The 13,406-nt window shown below is 43.8% G+C and overlaps 1 protein-coding gene across 1 annotated transcript in view; it reads left to right on the top strand.

Annotated features, from left to right (window-relative positions):
• Positions 1 to 203: 203 nt before the first annotated feature.
• The window catches only part of CDK17 (cyclin dependent kinase 17), a 112,880-nt gene continuing 99,677 nt past the window's right edge, over positions 204 to 13,406 (top strand). Inside the window, exon 1 of the mRNA XM_032170951.2 lies at positions 204 to 771. The gene's annotated coding sequence lies outside the window, so the exon portion shown is untranslated. The remainder of the gene's footprint in view (positions 772 to 13,406) is intronic.

The following is a 13,406-nucleotide window of genomic DNA, read 5'->3' as shown; positions in this document are numbered from 1 at the left end:
TCGCTGCAGACAGGCACTCATTCCGGTGGGGTCCCCTGGCCCCCTCCGCCGCTCCCCCCACGCGCGCACTTCGGAGCCGGGAGTTTCCCGGGGACACCCGCCCCGCCCTGCAGGCCCCACCCCCGGCCGCCGGCCCCGCCTCCGCCTCCGCCGCCGCCGGCAGGGGTCGCGCTGCCCCCGGCGAGCCGCTCAGGCGGGGGTGGGGTAAGTTCCCGCGGCCGGTCGCTTTTCTCCGCCGCCGCTGGTTGGATCGTTTCAATAAAAGTCTTTTTTCTCTTGCGCTCGCTCTCCTCCGGGGAACAGGCGGAGGCGTCAATCCGCAGCCGCCGAGTGTGAAAGCGACGCACACGCAAGGAGCGAACGCGGCCGCCCGCAGTCTCCTGAGCTCCCCGCGGGCCGCCGCAGAGCCGCGGAGAAGAAGGAGCCAGCGCCCGGCCAGACCGTCTCAGCCCGCCGTCGGCGCCCGCCCCTCTCGCGCCCGGCTGCTCCGAGGGGATTAGTGGGCCGTCCGCGCGGCTTGTCGGCGCGGGAGCCATGTTGACCGAGGGACTTGGCAACGCGTGAGACACCCGCGGCCCCTCCCGAGGCTCCGGACCCGCGGCGAGAGCCGGAAGGCGGCTGTGGCGGCGGAGGCCTGCGCTCGGAGGCGCCTCACGTCTGCCGGCCGCTGAGACCCGGACCTGCATCCGGTCGCCGCGGGCGTCCGCGGAGCAGCTTCCCCCAGCGCCTCTCTTCGCCTCGCTTCGGGACCCGCGGTCCCCGCTCTTGCTGGTGAGTTGGCGGCTGGCGTCCGCGCCTCGCTTTCCCCCGGTGTCGGGTCGGCCGCGGGGCCGGGAGGCTGCGTGGGACAGAGGCGGGGGCGGGGGCTACTGGGGGCGCCGGTGGCTCAGGCCCGGTCGGGAAGTTGAGCGAGGAGGCGCGGCGCGGGGGGCTAGCGTGCGCCTGTCACCTCTCCGGTCCAGCGAGGACCCTGGGTCGCCCGGGGATTTCCGGGGCTCGGGTGGGGTGTGAGTGTCTGCGAGCTGCTTCCCGGGAGGCGCCGACAGATATAGGCGCCGCCGCCTCCGGTGCTCGCTGCCGCTTTGGTCTGCGGGGGAGGCCGGTCTCCCCGCGAGGCGGAGGAGGGGAAAGAGGCAGAAAGTCCCCCGAGACACAAAGGTCCCCTCGGCGGGGGTGGAGCTGGAGGCGCGGGCGACGCTGCCCGGGAGGGGAAGGAAGGGGCGCGGGTCCGCGGGAGGTGGGCGAGGAGGCGGCGGTCGCGGCGCCTGCAGCTCCTTGGAGACGCCGGGGCTGTGCGCGGGTGGGGAGCGCGGAGGAGGAGGAGGAGCCCGCGCGTGGGGAGCGGGCAGAGACAAAGATCAGGGCAGCCTCCTGCTGGCGGGTCACACCCCGGAGTGTTGGTCAAGAGCGGAGGTAGAGGGAATGTGGGAAACCCAGCAAACCGATGGGGAGGGGAAAATGGGGGGAGGAGGGTGCCTAGTGCTGTCGTCTCCGTCGCAGTTGCTTTTCTCAGCATTTTTGTGCCCGATGCTATGCCCGATGCTTTTGCTCCCCAACTCAGCTGGATAGCTCCAGATTCCCTCCCTCCTGTCACCCCCACACTGCCACGTTGACTCTCCTGTGGTTTTCCCCTCATTCTCCCCCTACTTTTCGCCCACTCCTTTTCGGGTAAGCGGTATTTTGCGTTCAGCTTGGGGAACGTTTGTTAATGACAGGATGCCTGAGCTTGTTCTGACCCTGAACTGCCTTGAACTCCTCTCTCTTCCTCCCACCCTTTCCTTTTCTGGGATCTGTAATGTCACATGGTCGTTAACAATTAGCTTTTCTTTTGCAAAAGTGGCAAAAAGCATTTAGCTGAAATCTGTGGCTCTCGCCTCCTTTATATGAATATGTCCACCAAAGACACCTCGTTGGTCATGTTCTATCACCTCTTCGTCAAATTGACATCAGGTCCTAACAGGTCACTTTCAAGATACAGAAGAGGCAAATTTTGTTTTGAGACTTGGCCATTCCTAGGGTCAGCAAAGTGTATTCCTGGCAGCCAGACCTTCAGTCACTTATCAGGAAATGCTTGACCTAAAGACAGACAGTTCTTTCCCCAAACTTTGCTGTTTCTTTTTTGAGTCTTTGTTGAAAGATTTCTTTTAAAAGGCGTTTGTGTGAGAAGATCACGGTAACAAATCTGGCTTATTCTGTTTTAGACTTACTTTCTTAACTCTTGGGCAGAAGAAAATAAATGAGATTTGAAGACCTTTGATACCTTGAGTAGACAAAGCTTCCGTTGAAACTAGAAATAAGACGAAACTAAATTTTAAGGGGAAAAAATTTGCTAGTGGTAATATAATTGGTTTTGTTTCATTTTTTTATGAGTCTGAGGAGTTGACATTAAATGTTGGGATGTTGCTTTGTTAATGAAGTTATTTCAGTTTTTGCAACTCTTAACATCTGCATGCTTCCATAAACAGTGGGTTGGAACAAAAGAAAATGTGACTGAGGGATATTCCTTAAATTCTTTTTTATGTTATGAGAGAGAATATTGGAATATAAAGAATGTTACTTTATCTGGTAAACCATCCCATAGGCCAGAAGCACTAACAGTTTGAATGGTTGGCTTAAAAAAAAACGGGAGTCTTTGAATTTAAGCTTATGTAAAATTACTATGCAGATATAGGTTATTATTTATTTTTACAGTGAAAATAAAACATTATTGAAGTATAAATGGAAAGAAAATAAAAGCAAAGCCTGTTTAATGTAGAGACATTAAGTACGAACAGTCATAGCGTGCTGCTCACTGCCATTAAAGGGTTGACATATAAACATTGTGGAAGAGATTTCAGTTTCAGGACTAGTGTCTGAATTATGGGACTCCCTACCCCCCCTCCCCCCCACCACTTAAAACATTTTAGAGACTTTTGTGAAACTAACAGGTCATATAATTAATAATTGTTGTTTTATGTACATTTATTGAAAGGCCATATTTGAGGATACACTGATTTTTTTTCCTGCATATTTATCAGTATCGAATTAGAAAATTGAACCTTCAGTGTTACTAGATGGAAATCTACCAAAAAGTAGCAAGGTTTCCGAATGGTGGGATTTATTGGTGATTAAACATTTTTTTCCTGTATTTTACAAGTTTCACGTTACATTTACAATGAGAAAAAAATGTAAACGTAGAATTAAAGTTTTGTTAATATCGTAATTTGCCTATTGCTGTGCTAAAAGAAGCTTCTATAAAATGTATCATTCTCATCCTTAGATTCAGGCCCGAAAGTAACTTTCAGTGTTAGGTATTTGAAATAATGCAGCCTGTCATATATACTCTGGTTACCAGAATGAAAAAACAAAAAGAGATACATATATAGTAAGGAAACATGAAATTGGAGGAATTGATCCCTATGTGTATTGTAGCTTCGTATACCAGTAGTCTCTCATAAGTGATTGTTTTCATTTAAAAAAAAAAAAGAAAGAAAATTTAAATTTTATTTGCCCTGTAGCACAGGATAGCTGTGTTGACTAAGCGCAGATTTTAACGTATATGTTTGTTGATATATTTAGTTTTCAGATACTAGTTCAGTCCTACAATTATGGTGGAACTAGATGGCATATAAAATCATTTTGTTTGCTTTGTCGAGACTTGTTTTTTTCCTTATTTTCAGCAATATTTTCCTTCTTTCCTTTCACTGAAAAACAATGCAACTATTTTATTTTGAACAATGGAAGCTGTAATGGCAACTGGGGTAGCTATTCAAAAGTGGAGATGACGATGTCCCTTAATATTATAAGTTATCTGTGAACACAAAAATTTTTACCCTATGATTTTCTTTGTTATTGCCTACTAATGCTGAATATTTATAAGACATTACATTTTGAATCTTTATTGATGTTTCCTAGTCTTTAGAAAATGTTACCGTCATGGGCTGGCATTCTTTTACATGGCATCTAGATTTCCAGAATGTTCTTTGTATTTTGTTTGTTTTATTTGTTTTAGACTTTGAGGATGGATAATTACTTTATTGCTATATTGTAAAAATTATATTCTTTAGGGAATTTTACCTATTTAAAAAATTGTCTCAGTTTTCATACATGGGAAGGATGAATAGTTTTAGGTTCTTTTGCATTTTGAATGGATAATTTTTGCCTAAACTTTTAAATAGGAAATCGGCATTTAAAGTATATTTCATAAAGTGATAATGGCATTTTGCATTTTAAATGCAGAAGATAAACAATAGGTTTATGGTATTTAAAAATGTGCTTTGTATAGCATTTTTGAAGTAAAAAATGCCTGTAATAGCGAACCTAGTGTAGTTCACTAGCATTCAATCTACAATGTTGGCAGTTTCTTTGAACTGTTGGGGAGAGGACCAGTTAGACTGGCTTTTAAGAATTTTTATTGTCATCAGTGGATTCTTTGTCATTATTTTGCTTTCAGTATAGTTAGTTGGTGGTTACTTTTGATATCTGCAAAATATTGACCTGGCAAGAGGAATTGCCAAGGGCCAGAGAAGTGTATTGAATATACCTGAGTGTAGTTTATTGTTCCTAGTCTGTCTGCCTCTCCCTGTTAGCCAACATGGAAAATCAATAGACATCTACCAGTAAATCTAATAAATAATGTTACCGTGTTGTGCAGTAACCTGCAATACTGAATACTGTTTGAGGACGTAGATTTACAGATCTGTGGCATATCGGGATGAGGTGAAGATTATCTTGCTCTCCAGAGTCTCCTTTTGAAAATATTTTTGATATCACCTTATTTTACTTGGGCTACTATAACAAAATACCATACATTGAGGTGGCTTAAAACAGAGATATTTTCTCTCAGGTCTGGGGCTGGAAGTCTGAAATCAGGGAAGCACCTGCCCTCTCAGCTGTCTTCTTCCTGGGCACTCTTAAGGCCTTTCCTCCCTGCCTGCAGGTGAAGTGGGAGGGAGATAGGAGGAGGGAGAGGTGAGGATGTCTTTTTCTTTTCTACTTAAAAGGGCACAAATCCCGTCATGAGAGGGTCTCACTCTTAGGACCTAATCTAAACCTAATTACTTCCCAAAGGCCCATCTCTAATAGCCATCACACTGGGAGGTTCGGACTTCAACATGTGAATTTTGGGGGTACACAGATCTTCAGTCCATAACATAAACCTTGTGAAAGAAATTAATGTTAATTAATTACCACCTCTACTAGGCACTATGCTAAGTATTATTTTGTGAAATCTTCACAATAAGCACTTCATATAGGTGTTCTGCCTGTTTTCAAATGAAGAAACAGACCTTAGGTTAAGTCATTGTTTCCAGGGACCTACCTCTGTGGTAACATTGACATTCCAGTTTAGGCATTCAAACCACTACTCTACACTGTCTCCATGAGGATGAGATGTTAAAACGTCAATGTTACTGTCTGCACTCTATAAACAGTGAGTGAGAAATTAGAAAAGTCATCAAAAGAAGATTTAAAGTACATCGAACTGGTTTTACTACATTAAAAGATTGTAGTATATAAAATATGTAAGGTAGAACAGGTTGCTCATAATGATTTAAAAATCAAGATGCTAAAAAGATTTAAAACATTTATATGGGTCAGGCCTGGTGGCTCATGCCTGTAATCCCAGCACTTTGAGAGGCTGAGGCGGGCGGATCACGAGGTCAAGAGTTCCAGACCAGCCTGGCCAACATGGTGAAACCCCGTCTCTACTAAGAATACAGGCCGGGCGCGGTGGCTCACGCTTGTAATCCCAGCACTTTGGGAGGCCGAGGCGAGCGGATCACGAGGTCAGGAGATCGAGACCACAGTGAAACCCCGTCTCTACTAAAAATACAAAAAATTAGCCGGGCGTGGTGGCGGGCGCCTGTAGTCCCAGCTACTCGGAGAGGCTGAGGTGGGAGAATGGCGTGAACCCGGGAGGCGGAGCTTGCAGTGAGCCAAAATCGCGCCACTGCACTCCAGCCTGGGTGACAGAGTGAGACTCCGTCTCAAAAAAAAAAAAAAAAAAAAAGAATACAAAAATTAGCTGGGCGCGGTGGTGCATGCCTGTAATCCCAGCTACTCGGGAGGCTGAGGCAGGAGAATTGCTTGAACCTAGGAGGCGGAGGTTGCAGTGTGCCGAGATCGCACCATTGCACTCTAGCCTGGCGACAGAGCAAGACTCTGTCTCGGGGGAAAAAAATTATAGATTTTTTGAATAAATAATAAATAAAAATAAAATAATAAATAAATAAGTGTTTTTTGTCTACCTTTTTTTTTTTTTTTTTTGAGACGGAGTCTCTCAGTTGGCCCAGGCTGGAGTGCAGTGTTGCAGTTGCGTGATCTCAAGCTATTCTTGTGCCTCAGCCTCTGGAGTAGCTGGGACCACAGGTGGTGTGAGCTACCACATCCAGCTAATTTTTGTATTTATAGTAGAGATGGGTTTTCACCATGTTGGCCAGGCTGGTCTCGAACTCATGACCTCAGGTGATCTGCACACCTTGGTCTCCCAAAGTGCTAGGATTACAGGCGTGAGACACCGTACCTGTGCTTGTCTGCCTTTTAGTAGCACATTTTTGTTTCTTTTTATGCATTTGTTAGTGTAAATATATTCAGTAATTCTCTAAATTTTGTGTACATGTTTGTAAACAAGGGAAAAGGACCCAAAGATAATTTCTCTTTCATTGTATTCTAGTTTAGTTACTAACTTTGGCCTTCTCAAGTCATATTAATCTTACTGTTCTTATAATTCATGGGTAATGTTTTAGTATGTGTTAATATTCATAATGTAAACAAAGTTGGTAAAAGTTGATATTAATACTTGTGAGAATTTTTTTTTTTTTTTTTTTTGAGACGGAGGCTCACTCTGTTGCCCAGGCTGAAGTGCAGTGGCGTGATCTTGGCTCACTGCAACCTCCGCCTCCTGGGTTCAAGTGATTCTCCTGCCTCAGCCTCCCAAGTAGCTGGGATTACAGGCGTGCACCACCACGCCCAGCTAATTTTTGTATTTTTAGTAGAGACAGGATTTCACCATGTTGGCCAGGCTGGTCTTGAACTCCTGACCTCATGATCTGCCTGCCTTGGCCTCCCAAAGTGCTGAGATTATAGGCATGAGCCACTGCGCCTGGTCTATACTTGTCAGAAACTATCAGGTAACAGCATTGAGCCCTTATCACTCCAAATTTAGACTCACTCTTCTTTAAATTAGTTAATATGTATTTTTTAGTATTATTTTAGAATAAACATTTTTTGAAGTATAACAAGTTAGATTTTAGTATTTTATATTATTGACTTGTAATGTTATTTCTGGCGGAAAAAGCAGCTTTTCATTGAGTATGCGTGTGTGTGTTTGTGTTTGGTAAGATACAGGGTCTCAGTCTGCCACCCAGGTTGATTGCAGTGGTGTCGTCACGGCTTCTTATAGCCTCGACCTCTGGGGCTCCAGTGGTCCTCCCACCTCAGCCTCCCAAATAGCTGGGACTGCAGGTTCAGCGCCACCAGTCTCGGCTAAGTTTTGTGTTTTTAGTAGAGACGGGGTTTTGCCATATTGCCCAAGCTGTTCTTGAACTCCTGGGCTCAAGCAATCCGTCTGCCTCAGCCTCCCAAAGTGCTGGAATTACAGAGGTGATCCACTCTGCCCAGATTTTTCACTGATTCTGAAGTAAAATTGGATTCCTTAGACTTTAGCACCTTGAGTCTGATCTATTAAATTAGTTTTTTTTTTTTTGAGACGGAGTCTCACAGGCTGGAGTGCAATGGCGCGATCTTGGCTCACTGCAACCTCTGCCTCCCGGGTTCAAGCGATTCTCCCTGCCTCAGCCTCTCGAGTAGCTGGAATTACAGGTGTCTGCCACTATGCCCTGCTAATTTTTGTAGTTTTTAGTAGAGATGAGGTTTCACTCTCTTGGCCAGGCTGGTCTTGAACTCCTGACCTCGTGATCCACCTGCCTCGGCTTCCCAAAGTGCTGGGATTACAGGTGTGAGCCACCGCGCCAGGCCTTAAATTAGTTTTAAGAAGTGGTCCTTTATGGCTCAATTTGGGTTAATAAATTTAATTTTTCAATTCAGGTGTGCAGTTGGTAAGTATTTTTAAAGTATTTGTTACGTCCTCAATATTGTATTAGCCATTATCTGTGTTATAACAATATAATTTAATGTGGCAATAATATAACATATAAAATAACAGCAATGTTGGTTGTCTGAGTGTTCTGTCCACAGCCTTCCTTCCAGGTTTTATGTGTTCCTGGCAATCTCGTCTATATTTAGGGCTTTGTTCTCATCACCCATATGCAATAATCTCCACCTCTTTATTTCTAATCTAGACCTCTTTTTCTGAGTTGCATTCCAGCTTCCTACTCGATATTGCCTTAGTGCTCCCTTACCTAAACTGAACTCGAATCCCCTACTTCTATTCCCAATCTCAGTGAATGCTACCACTGTCAGCCTAGTCACGTAAGCCAAAAACTTTGGCAGCTTCTTTCTTATGCTTTTCTGTTATGCTCATTTCCCCTTAGTCCAGTTAGTCACACCAAGTCCTGTTAATTTGAATTCCTAAATATCTTTTAAATTTATTTTTTCCTGTGTCACTTTCTTACATAAGGGTTTTGGAATCTCTTATCTGATTTACTGGCTCCAGTTTTGTCCCATTTTAATCTAACCATATTCTTTCTTTATGTTTATATATGTATCTTATTTTATCCTTTTTTCCGTACTGCCATCCATTCATCCATCCATGTCTGAAGTACCTGCCTACTCTATACTAGACACTATGGTAGGGGCTAGGATACAAAGATGAAGAAACTGGTATGTTGATATTACAATGCTGTGACACTTGTAGAGAAATTCTCATTTTTGAGCCCAAACGTCGCTTCCTCCAACGTGATCTTTGTTCCATTCTGACAGAGTTATGGTGGTTTTGCTATATAGTATTTATGTATACTGTAGTACTTAATATGTTGTATTGTAATTAATTATTTTCAGGTCTCTCCCTCTTTTGGCTGGCTTTGTGCTCCAGAGAGGCCATGTTTTTTTCATTTCTGTATTTCTTCCCATATTATCATACTATTAAATTGAATGAAGTGATGGAATTAGGAGAAACAACACCGAGTTGGTAAATTAAGGTCAGAGTAGGCTTAGATGCAATCAAGAATACATTTTAATATAGTAGATAATAAAAAGTGTAAAAGGTTTCGAATATTGGAGCTATTCAGTTTTGGTGGTATTTGTGTGAGAGCAATCTAGAGCAGTTTGTAGGCCAACTTGGAGGGACAGTAACTTGGCATTGTTGAGACTTTTTAATTGCACGTGAGCTGTACTAACTTGTTAGTGAAAATAGAAAAGGGGTGTGGCCTTCAAAGATTGTTGTCTTTTAGACAAAATGGAAATATAAAATTATAATGTTAATATGTAAAGAAAGTACTCATTTCTGAAGGTCTAAAAACATTGGTCAATATATCAGGAGTAAAATTTGGTTTAACCGAAAAAAACTGGCCTGCTGGCTGGGCGCAGTGGCTCTCGCCTGTACTCCCAGCACTTTGGGAGGCTGAGGCGGGCGGTTCACGAGGTCAGGAGATCGAGACCATCCTGGCTAACACGGTGAAACCCCGTCTCTACCAAAAATACAAAAAAATTAGCCGGGCATGGTGGCAGGCACCTGTAGTCCCAGCTACTCGGGAGGCTGAGGCAGGAGAATTGCTTGAACCCAGGAGGCAGAGGTTGCAGCGAGCTGAGATCACGCCACTGCACCCCAGCCAGGGCGACAGAGTGAGACTCCGTCTCAAAAAAAAAAAAAAAAAAAAAAAAAAAAAAAAAAAAAAAAAAAAAAAAAAAAAAAAAAAAATGACCTGCCACGGTGGCTCACGCCTGTAATCCCAGCACTTTGGGAGGCCAAGGCGGTCAGATCACTTGAGGTCAGGGGTTCGAGACCAGCCTGGGCAATATGGCGAAACCCCATCTCTACTAAAAATACAAAAAATTAGCCGGGCGTGGTGGCGCAGGCCTGTAATTCCAGCTACCTAGGAGGCTGAAGCACGAGAAAATTGCTTGAACCCGGGAGGTGGAAGTTGTAGTGAGCCGAGATCATACCACTGCACTCCAACCTGAGTAACAGAGTGAGACTCTGTTTCAAAAAAAAAAAAAAAAAAAAAAAAACCCCCCCCCCCCCCCCCAAAAAAGAAATCATCCCTAATGAAATCTAGCTCTTTAGCTGTGTAGTATTGGCTTAAATGCACTTACTGAAGTGCAGAATTGTACTGAAAGGATCAAACAGTGCATTTAATGTTATTCATGCTGCTGTGGTAATTTATGTGTACAGTTGACTAGAAGCTTTGTTTTTCTTTTTTCTTTTTTTTTTTTTGAGATGGAGTCTCCCTCTGTCATCTAGGTTGGAGTGCAGTGGTGCAATCTCAGCTCACTACAACCTTCACCTCCCAGGTTCAATAAATTCTCCTGTCTCAGCCTCCCGAGTAGCTGGTATTATAGGCGTGTGCCACCATGCCTGGCTAATTTTTGTATTTTTAGTAGTGTTGGCCAGGCTGGTCTCTAACTCCTGAGCTCAGGTGATCCACCCACCTTGGCCTCCCAAAGTGTTGGGATTACAGGTGTGAGCCGCCACGCCCGGCCTTGTTTTTAAATGGAATTACAGTAATGAAATAAAAACTGTTCTGTGGTCTACTTTTAAACTTGAAGGATTTTTTTTCTTTTTCTTTTCTTTTTTTTTTTGATGCAGGCTGATCATGGCTAATGCACCCACCCCGGTCAGACGATTCTCTGCCTCACCTCTGGACACTGGAACAGGTCACCCCATTGTGTATTGGTACTTTGTATTTTATAGAAGGTGTTTCACCATGTTCAGGCTGGCTATTCTGACTCAGGTATCCAATCACCAAGGCCTCCAAAAATCGAGAATTAAGACCGACCCCTGGCCAACCTTTAAAATCCTGTAACCACACTTTGGGAGGCCTAGGTGGGTGGATCACCTCTCAGAATCGAGACCACCGTCTCTACTAAAAAATACAAAAAAATTAGCCAGGCGTGTTGGCACGTGCCTGGAGGGAGGAGAATCACTTGAACCCGGGAGGTGGAGGTTGCAGTAAGCTGAGATCGCCTCACTGCACTCCAGCCTGGGCGACAGAGCAAGACTCCATCTCAAAAAAAAAAAAAAATCGAGTTTTAAATTATACCTCTTTCGGCCGGGCGCGGTGTCTCACGCCTGTAATCCCAGCACTTTGGGAGGCTGAGGCAGGCGGGTTATGAGGTCAGGAGATCAAGACCATCCTGGCCAACATGATGAAACCCCATCTCTACTAAAAATACAAAAATTCGCTGGGTGTGGTGGCGCATGCTTGTAATTCCAGCTACCCAGGAGACTGAGGCAGGAGAATCGCTTGAACCTGGGAGGTGGAAGTTGCAGTGAGCCAAGATCACACCACTGCACTCCAGCCTGGTGACAGAGTGAGACTTCGTCTCAAAAAAAAAAAAAAAACCCTCTTCTATAGTAGATGTGTTATAAGTAATTTATTTTAAACAGTAGTTCGAGATTATGGCTTGGTAACATCTTGTTTGAAGTGTGACATTTCAAATGAATTTTCATAATTTGTGGGAGTCAGTGCCTTTTTAAATTCTCAACTTACGTAGTCTTCTTAAAACACTTTTTATATTAAGCTTTTGAAATCATGGTTTATTAACCAACATTTATCATTTCAGAAACAGTGGGGTATTGTGTGTTGCAGTAATTTTTGCTCAAAGTTGGTGAGCATGGATTTTTTTGTTGATCCCTCCGTTCTCTAGATATCATTTACATTTCCATTTTGCTCTGATCCCCTTTCTTCCCAAGAAGCTATAAAATGGTTGAAACATTTATTTCAGGTACAATTTTTTTGGAAAAGATCTGCAACTTAGGTTTCTATTGTATAAAGTTTAGAATTGGTTATATGTTTTCAATTTTCTTTTCATAAAGGCTACTTCAGTAATAACTGATAATAACCATATTACTATAGCTCGTTACTTTAACTCTTGGCTGGGCAAGGTGGCTCATGCCTGTAATCCCAGCATTTAGGGAGGCAGACTGGGGAGGATCACTGGAGCCTAGGAGTTTGAGGCCAGCCTGGGCAACATAGGGAGACCCCATGCCTACAAAAAAATTAAAAAAAAAAATTAGTTGAGCATGATGGCACATGCCTGTAGTTCCAGCTACCCAGGAGGCTGAGGCAGAAGGCTCTCTTGAGCCTGTCTCAAAAAAAAAAAAAAAAATAATAATAATAATAATAAGTGAGGCCTGGTGGGAGGTATTTGGATCATGGTGCAGATCCCTCATGAATGGCTTAGCACCATCCCCTTGGTGAAGAGTGAGTTCATGTGAGATCCGGTTGTTTTAAAGTTTGTAGCTGCTTCTCTGCTCTCTCTTGTTCCTGCTCTCACCATGTGACATGCCTCCTCCCACTTGGTTTTGCACCATGAGTAAAAGCTTCCTGAGGCCTCCCCAGATGCCAAGCAGATGTTGGCATTATGCTTGTACAGCTTGTGGAACCATGAGGCAATTAAACCTCTTTTCTTTATAAATTACCCTGTCTCAGGGATTCCTTTATAGCAATGTAAGAACAGTCCAACACAGCATGTAAAACATTGATTGTTTTTGCTGCAACTCTTTATAAAATAAGAACTATTGGTAGTGGTAATAAAATTGTTTAATCCATTGCTTCATGTTGAAGGAATGTCTAAATCAGTGATTCACAAAGACAATTGAATGAAAATCATCTCTGGCTTTTTGAACTTTGCATATTTCCCAGATTTTCTAATATGCCTCTACTCCCACCAGATTTGAGTGTAACCGTAGCAGTGAGTTTGCATTATTAATGGGTGTGTGTTGCATCCTTCTTGTATGTTTGGGGGTGGAGGTGGCACATATAGACATACCTGTAGACTAAACAGTCTAAGATGTGCATTGTTGTTTCTAATCTAATGACCATTAGGAATAAATAGGCCATAATCTTTTGTAAGAATATCTTTAAGCTTTCCTTAGGGCCAACCACATATTTCTTTGAACCATTTTCCCTGTTCTGTTCCACTTCTTTAGGCCTGTGCCTTATCATTTACTTGACATCTTAATAGTCTAGACAGTATTTGCATTCCTTGTTAATGACTCTTGTATGTGACTCTAGAGTGTTTCTTTTCTTTTCTTTTTTTTTTATGTATAGATGAGATGTCACTATGTTGCCCAGGCTGGTTTCCAACTCCTGAGCTCAAGTAATCCTCCCATCTTGGCCTCCCAAACTGCTAAGGTTACAGGCGCGAGCTACCACACCTGGCTGATTGTTTTTCTTTTTCTCTTTTATTTCATTATTATTATTATTTTAGAGGAACGGTCTTACTTGCCCAGGCTGGAGCACAGTGGTGCAGTCCCAGCTCATTGCATCCTCAACCTACTGGGCTCAAGCAATCCTCCCACCTCA

This window comes from Hylobates moloch, unplaced genomic scaffold (genome assembly GCF_009828535.3).
Source record: "Hylobates moloch isolate HMO894 unplaced genomic scaffold, HMol_V3 SCAFFOLD_12, whole genome shotgun sequence".
NCBI classification, from domain to species: Eukaryota; Metazoa; Chordata; class Mammalia; order Primates; family Hylobatidae; genus Hylobates; species Hylobates moloch.
Note: the sequence above shows the minus strand (reverse complement) of the source record. Positions and strands in the feature narration are given on the sequence as shown.